The following is a 9,083-nucleotide window of genomic DNA, read 5'->3' on the forward strand; positions in this document are numbered from 1 at the left end:
GTGGGGGGGAAGAGTCTAAAAGATAGAAAATAGAAGCGAATGAGCAAGTAAAAGATCTTCTTACCAAAACCAGTGCTCCAGGATACATGTAAACTCATGCCACTTAGGAAAATGACACACAGAAAAATAAGCAAATTACATGTGTGCATATGGCCACTTTAAATACTTTCCTTTTGTTAGCTCCCAAATAATGGTTTCACTATTTTAGATTGGCCCCGGGTGCATTTGATTTTCTTCTTAAAAAGCACATGGCCAGATTGGGATTGGTCTCTGTGCAGGTGCATAGGGGAGAGAACCAGTTGCACACTTCTTCTTACACCTCTAGCATAAGGGTTACTGAAACTAGACCATGCTCTTGTGAATGCAAAGGACTGCACCGCCCACTGGGACACTAGCTACCCAGGAGGCAAAGCCTGAGTCCCTTTCCCCCACACCTTTGCAATGGCCCGCAGATCTAGCTGCCTGGAGAGGGGAGCGTATGCATCTGTGCTTCCCAGGACCTCCTGGATGCAGCATGCATTTCTGTGGTACAATGTCTAAGCTTCTTTTGAGGCAGTAGAGCTCCACATCACCTCCAGTGTAGGCTAGTACCTTAATAGCACAATGTGACCATATGTACTGGGACCATTGGGTGCTATTGCAATAGAAAAAATGATTACTAAAAATAATCATTAAAGTCTATTTTCAAACTTGAAACTCTGACATTTAGAGTTGTCTAAAGGGAAGGAATAGGAAACAAGATAACTTCTTCCCATTCACTTCAAATGTTATACGTACTCAGACACAATCGGAATTTGAAAGCCGAGAGGAACATTATGAAGCTGCAGTTTCTCATTTCATTTTTCATATTGCTCCGATTAACAGCCTACACTGTGAACTCCTAATCAGCAATACTTGCTCCGAAAGAGGCTCTTTGAACAAACCCTCCAAATTAAATCCTGTGAAATTCCATAAAGTGACATGGGATTTGTTTTCAGTCAGTTTCCCAGAGATTGAAATGGAAAGTGTTTTCACTTTGCAATAATAGGTGACTTCATAACAGAGAAAATAGTAGTCTGTTTAAAGAAGCTAATTAAAAGGTCCAGCAAGTCAAACATGCTGTATGAAGCTATGCAACCTTTGCTTTTGTTTTCCACTTGTGTGAAGACAACAGCCATTTTGCTCTCAGACTTGTTGCAGCACCCACAAACACATGCATGCTCTCTCAAAGTGTTGCTTCTTTTCTTGTTTTTCCTCATGTAAAATAAAAGGCATTCTGACTGCAAATATATTTGCTCTGTGTGGATGGAAAAAGGTAGCAAACACTTAATGCATTATCATAAATTACCCACAACAGCACCCCAGTACAAAAATATACAATCTCCATAGTAAACTTGGGGATCTAGCCAAGTATAATATCATTACATATCTATTTGTAGTTTCCCTGGAGAAATTATTGCAAAATTAGACTATAGACTTGCCTGCTGCACACAGAAGGTACTGGGTTCCACTCAGAGTGATCCAAGGCCAAAGCTTGCAGTCTTTATTAAGGCAAAACTTCCAAAGATTATAGAATTTGGTCCATTTTGAAGGAGTTTGGAAGCTTCCAGGATGAGAGGCTCCATGAACCATGTCTTGATTCCATTGAAATCAACAGCAAAACTCACATCCACTTCACAACCCTGGCAAAACCCTCTAAAGTTATTAGAATCAATACATAAGTTATTTAGCATACATTTAATAATAATAAGGAATTTACTATGTTTGCAATTACTATGATACCAACAGGCTGTACTGGAATGATGGTGCCTGTGAATCTACAGATGTAATCATATGACACTAGTGCTGATATCACATGGGTTAGGTGAAATATCCCACTCCCCTTCCTATGGATATGCAGAGCTTTCATGATGTGAGTGCTAGTGCTAGCATGGCATTGAAATTCTGGCACCTTCATATTAACAATATGTGGTTTCAGGAGCAGGGTTTGAATAGCCTTAAATGTTGCTCTGTCAGGGAGAAGGGGAAAAAGCAAAAGAAACTAGCATCAAGTCTTTACTTGATTTTTGCAGGGGACACCAACTAAAACTTGCTGGCTCTTTCTTAGCAAATTTTCTTACTCTGTTGACTGAATGGTTAGTTCTACCAACTTCTACAACTACCACAGGCCTATCTAGCCTTCATTCAATTACTTTTGTTCAATTTACTCTAAGCACTTACAAGACTTGTAGATTTTGACCTGAATCCCCCGCGTTATGTTAAAAATAAATAGATTCAAAACAGTTTTTTTACTAACAATGTAATAACAATATCTTCCCTGTTATGAATGAGAGAGAGAGAGGGGGCAGGGGTAATATCTTTTATTGGACCAACCTCTGTTGGTGGAAGGCACAAGCTTTTGAGCTGCACAGAGTTCTTCAGGTCTGGGGAAAGAAACCAGTCTGAGCTGCATACAAGTTGGGACAATCCCGTCATGCTTAACAATCTATCCCAACTTGTATTTAGCTCAGATACTCTGGTTTCCTTCCCCCAGTCTGAAGAAGAACTCTGTGAAGCTTGAAAGCTAGTACCTTCCACCAACAGAGGTTGGTCCAATAAAAGATAGTGCCTCATTTATCCTCTCTCTCTCTCATATCCTGAAACTAACATGCCTACAACACCACAAATGAATTAACAAAAAGAAAAGGACTACCTGTGGCACCTTAGAGACTAACAAATTTATTTGAGTATAAGCTTTCGTGAGCTACAGCTCACTTCAGCTCATGAAAGCTTATGCTCAAATAAATTTGTTAGTCTCTAAGGTGCCACAAGTACTCCTTTTCTTTTTGAGGATACAGACTAACATGGCTGCTACTCTGAAACAAATGAATTAGAGAGCTCATATTTAACTCCTTTAACTAGGAAAACAGACACAATTTGAAAGAAATTGGGAGGCACTGGAGGAGTGGAAACATCATGTGAAAGCATTTTAAACATAAAGTCTGAAACTTCGCATGGACTGGCATTATCATCTGTTGTCAGATAAGTCTTTTTTCCAGATAATTTCTCCACCTTTAATAGACCAAATGTTTTCATTTTAGAAACAGTTCTCCCATATTTTTAAAATGTACAGTGGCACATACCCTCCTCACCGCAAAAAGTTATTTTCCAATTTCGTTTTTTTTCCACTTTCCCTTTGTCTCACTTACCAAATGATTTGTTTGAGATAGCTGATAAGCTTAATACATAGCCATTGAGCACTCCTCCCTGGAATTTTTTCAAGAGCGTGATCTGATGCTTCATTGGGAGCTAATAGTCAACAGATACACACAAGGGGTATATAGGTTTATTTAATAAAGTGGTAGATGGAGTATTTTTCATTGCATGTAAGAAGTAACCTTATAACTGTTTGCTCATTTATTTACTCAGCTTTCCAGGCTAGGGATCTCTTGACAGACCCTCCCTGCCACTCCCTCAGAACACTCATGAGAGCTTTGTTCTAACATGCTCTGATAAAAAACTTTTTTCTCTCCAACCCGGTATATTCTGTATATGTGAAGTATTATTAGTATCAATTTTAGGGGACATTTTTTCTCCCCTTGATGTTCAGGGGATTAGCATGTCTGACCCCTATTAATGAAAGCTGGGCTTAGATGCAGGATAAATCACCCATGAACTGAACTGATGAGCAAATAAAACACTTAAATAAAACATCCCATCCTGAAAGTGTCTTGTAATCCAACTGGGACTTTTGTCTAAAAGGATGCTACAAGGAAGTCAGTTATATACTAACCAACCTAATCTCCTTTTTTGAAAAGGTAACAGATCTTTTAGATAAAGGAAATGCAGTGGATCTAATTTACCTAGATTTCAGTAAGGCATTTGATACCGTGCCACATGGGGAATTATTAGTTAAATTGGAGAAGATGGGGATCAATATGAACATCAAAAGGTGGATAAGGAATTGGTTAAAGGGGAGACTGCAACGGGTCCTACTGAAAGGCGAACTGTCAGGTTGGAGGGAGGTTACCAGTGGAGTTCCTCAGGGATCGGTTTTGGGACCAATCTTATTTAATCTTTTTATTACTGATCTTGGCACAAAAAGTGGGAGTGTGCTAATAAAGTTTGCAGATGATACAAAGCTGGGAGGTATTGCCAATTCGGAGAAGGATCGGGATATTATACAGGAGGATCTGGATGACCTTGTAAACTGGAGTAATAGTAATAAGATGAAATTTAATAGTGAGAAGTGTAAGGTTATGCATTTAGGGATTAATAACAAGAATTTTAGTTATAAGTTGGGGACGCATCAATTAGAAGTAACGGAAGAGGAGAAGAACCTTGGAGTATTGGTTGATCATAGGATGACTATGAGCTGCCAATGTGATATGGCTGTGAAAAAAGCTAATGCGGTTTTGGGATGCATCAGGAGAGGCATTTCCAGTAGGGATAAGGAGGTTTTAGTACCGTTATACAAGGCACTGGTGAGACCTCACCTAGAATACTGTGTGCAGTTCTGGTCTCCCATGTTAAAAAAGGATGAATTCAAACTGGAGCAGGTACAGAGAAGGGCTACTAGGATGATCCGAGGAATGGAAAACTTGTCTTATGAAAGGAGACTTAAGGAGCTTGGCTTGTTTAGCCTAACTAAAAGAAGGTTGAGGGGAGATATGATTGCTCTCTATAAATATATCAGAGGGATAAATATAGGAGAGGGAGAGGAATTATTTAAGCTCAGCACCAATGTGGACACAAGAACAAATGGGTATAAACTGGCCACCAGGAAGTTTAGACTTGAAATCAGACGAAGGTTTTTAACCATCAGAGGAGTGAAGTTTTGGAATAACCTTCCAAGGGAAGCAGTGGGGGCAAAAGATCTATCTGGTTTTAAGATTCTACTCGATAAGTTTATGGAGGAGATGGTATGATGGGATAATGGGATTCTGGTAAGTAATTGATCTTTAAATATTCAGGGTAAATAGGCCAAATCCCCTGAGATGGGATATTAGATGGATGGGATCTGATTTACTATAGAAAATTCTTTCCTGGGTATCTGGCTGGTGAAACTTGCCCATATGCTCAGGGTTTAGCTGATTGCCATATTTGGGGTCGGGAAGGAATTTTCCTCCAGGGCAGATTGGAGAGGCCCTGGAGGTTTTTCGCCTTCCTCTGTAGCATGGGGCATGGTTGACTGGAGGGAGGCTTCTCTGATCCTTGAAGTTTTGAACCATGATTTAAGGACTTCAATAGCTCAGACATGGGTGAGGTTTTTCATAGGAGTGGGTGGGTGACGTTCTGTGGCCTGCGCTGTGCAGGAGGTCGGACTAGATGATCAGAATGGTCCCTTCTGACCTTAGTATCTATGAATCTATATACAAAATAATTTTTACAGTTTTACTTTGATTTGCAAGCTTTTTGTTTTTTAACTAAATTTAAAAAATACAATGTCTATAAGTAAAATAGGTTTTTTTTAAAGTCTCCAGTTGTGCATGTGGTTTGTATTCCTCAAATAACAAGGGTGCTGATCCCTGTTTAACAGTAATATCTCCTATAAGTGATTTAAAAAAGAACAGACCAGGAGTGATAATGTATTATACCTACAGCTGCATTGAAAAGGACATAAACATGACAGTAAACAGTTAACCCTCTCTTTTTTCTCTCTTCTTCCTAAAGTGTTAGCACCTATGGCCATGGAATTGATTCTATGGTTAAGGTTAGCCACATTATTCTTTAGTGTGTTATCTCTAGGTGTATGTATTTTACTGTGCTGGTGGTGGTGGTAAATTTGAGAGATTAGATTGGCAGCATAATGATAAATATAGGATTGTGTTCTTAATTTTTGTAAGTGCCTTGAGGCACAGGCAATGGGCATATGTCACTTTATAAATATTAATCGCTGATTATTATTATTATTGTACCATAGGAGCATCCACAAGCTCTAACATCTTGGCCTCATTGTGCTAGGCACTGTAGATACACACAGTGAGAGATGAGATAGTTCTTGTCTTGAAGATCATGCACTCTAAGCAGATAAGAAGGACAAAAGGTGAGAGACAGGAAGTAGTATTTTCCCCAGTTTACTGGTGGCTAACTGAGGCAGAGAGAGGTTAGGTATAGATGTTCAACGGTGCTCAACACCCTCAATTGAGGCTAGATTCTCCAGAGCCAATACCAAGCAGCTTCGTTTGAGAACAACGGGAGTTACTGCATGTGGAACACTTTTGGAAATCTAGCCACTGCATTTAAGTGTCTAAATGGGAGCTGAGCTCTTTTGTAAATTAGGCCATAAATGACTTGTCTAAAGTGTCACAGAAAGTCAATGGCAGAGCTAGGAAGTGAACCCTATTTCCTGAATCCCAATCTTGTGCCTTAACAACAATACCATTCTGAACTAGTGTAACAGGGTCGGGCCATATGGCTACAGGAGAGTGATAGAAGGCAGTGTGATGGGGCAAGGCCAGATGGCTATAGAAAAGTAGTGGGAGATAGATATATTAGCTCCAGGCTGAGTAGTACACACCATATCCGGCACAAGGAAGGAGGCCCTGAGGTAAGGGTGAAGTGGAGCTTGAGGAAGTGAGGGCTGCTGTGGGGGAAGTAGCTCAGGGAATTGTACATGTCATGTTTCTAAAAGGTCAGCTACCATAGCTGATACTATTAGGGTCCCTGGGCTGGAGACCAGAGTAGAGGGTGGGCCTGGACTTTCCCCCCCCCCCGACACACACTTTTGCCCCCTGATTAAGCACTGAGACTGGGAGACAACAGAGACTGTGAAGGAAGGATAACTTCTCCTCATCTCCCTCGCTTGCTTATGATGAAAATGGCTCAGCAGACTGTGACCCTTGTCTCTAGTGAGAGAAGGGTTACATGCAGGGTCACAGTGAGCCTCTGAGGCTAGCGAAATCCACCAGGAAATGCGGGACCCACAGGGGAAAGGACAGAGCTTTGTCACTACTGGTGTCAGGAGTGGGACTTCGTTCACAGTATGGCGGAAGAAAGGTTTTTAAAAAAAAAAGTGCACTGGGGTTTTGGATTTTTTTTTTGTTTTGGTTTGTTTGTTTGCTTTGTACCACAATGGAAGAGGTGGTAAGAGCTCTGGTACAAGCCACGGCAGGCCAGCAGGAGGCCATCCGGGTTCAGGCAATGGCACAACAGGAGTCTATGTGGCTATAGCAGGAAACCAATCAACTATTGATGAGCCAGGCTGGCCCCTGGGAGCTTGGGCAGGTTAGTCCTGGGAGAGAGACTTTTGGGCGGGACCAGGTGGAGGACCCCAGATATGATAACACCAGGACAGAGATGGCCGAGATCGATGGGTACCCGTGAATGGGAAGGTCTGGGGTCCCGGACCTTACTTTATAGTGAAGAAAGATCTCCTGTACCGCGAGGTGCAAATGCAGGAGCAAGAGAGACAACAACTTCTGGTGCCACGAAAACATCAAAAAGCCATATTGAGTCTTGCCCACAGTCACCTGTTTGGAGGACACCTAGGGGTAGAGAAAAGCCAGGCACGGATCCTGCAGAGGTTCTTTTGGCCAGGAGTACATGAAGATGTCTGGCGATATTGCACCTCTTGTCCGGAATGTCAGTTACATAGCCCTCGCCTGCACTTGCGGGCTCCTTTGATACCTCTTCCAATAATAGAGGTTCCTTTCGAACAGATAGCCATGGATTTGGTAGGGCCCCTAGAGAAGACAGCTCGGGGCCACCAACATGTGCTTGTTGTACTGGACTATGCAACCCGGTACCCGGAAGCTGTTTCCCTGCACAACACAGCTTCCAAGACAATAGCTAAGGAGCTAGTACAGATCTTTGCCCGGGTTGGGCTACACAAGGAGATATTGAATGATCAAGGGACACCTTTCATGTCCAAGTTGATGAAAGATCTCTGTTCATTGCTCCATGTACAAGCCCTACGGACCTCTATATACCACCCGCAAACAGATGGCCTTGTGGAAAGATTCGATAGGACCCTCAAGGCCATGATCAGGAAAGTGGTGAGCCGGGTTGGGAAAGATTGGGCTACCCTATTGCCTTACCTCATGTTCGCCATCCAGGAGGTTCTGCAAGCCTCCATGGGTTTCTCTCCATTTGAACTATTATATGGGCGCCACCCTTGGGGCATATTGGACATAGCCAGAGAAGCCTGGGACGAGGAGCCAAATCCCAAAATGAACATAGTTGAGCATGTACTGAGAGATCGGATAGCCCGACTTACACCCATTGTATGGGAACACTTGGAGAGAGCACAGGAGACCCAACGAACCCATTATAAGCACCAAGCGAAGCTTCGACGGTTCCAACCAGGGGATCAGGTGATGGTACTGGTGCCCACAGCAGAAAGTAAACTGTTGGCCCAGTGGCAGGGACCCTATGAAATAATCGAAGCCGTGGGAGAGGTGAATTATAAGGTGCGGCAGCCAGGCCGCCGGAAATCGGAGCAAATTTACCACATCAATCTTCTAAAACCTTGGCATGATCGAGAGGTATGCTTAGTCATTCAGGAGACCCTTCCCCAGGAGGATAACTTACACGAGCAAGTGAGGATATCATCCAACTTGACGCCAATCCAAAAGATCAAGGCAGCCGACATGATTAATCGCAACCGAGATGTGTTCTCTACAAAACCAGGGCAGATGACTGAGACCTATCACCATATCCCATGATCCCTGGAGCCAAGGTAACATTGAGACCCTACCGAATCCCAGCAGCCAAAACAGAAGAAATCAAGGCCGAAGTAAAGAAAATGTTAGAATTAGAGGTTATTGAAGAATCTTACAGTCAGTGGTCCAGTCCAATTGTTCTAGTGCCTAAACCTGACGGTACCATGAGATTCTGTAATGACTTTCGCCGACTGAATGAAATATCCCAGTTTGATGCACATCCCATACCACGCATCAACGAACTGGTTGACCAACTGGGTAGTGCCAGATTCTTGACTACACTGGATCTGACAAAAAGGCACTGGCAGATTCCTCTGACCAAAGAAGCTAAAGAAAAGACAGCATTCTCCACCCCGGATGGGCTATTCCAGTACACAGTCCTCCCTTTTGGGCTACATGGGGCCCCAGCCACATTCCAGCATCTCATGGATAAGCTGCTGAGCCCCCATACTAGTTATGCAG

The sequence above is a fragment of the Dermochelys coriacea genome, chromosome 2 (assembly GCF_009764565.3).
Source record: "Dermochelys coriacea isolate rDerCor1 chromosome 2, rDerCor1.pri.v4, whole genome shotgun sequence".
In the NCBI taxonomy this organism is placed as follows: Eukaryota; Metazoa; Chordata; order Testudines; family Dermochelyidae; genus Dermochelys; species Dermochelys coriacea.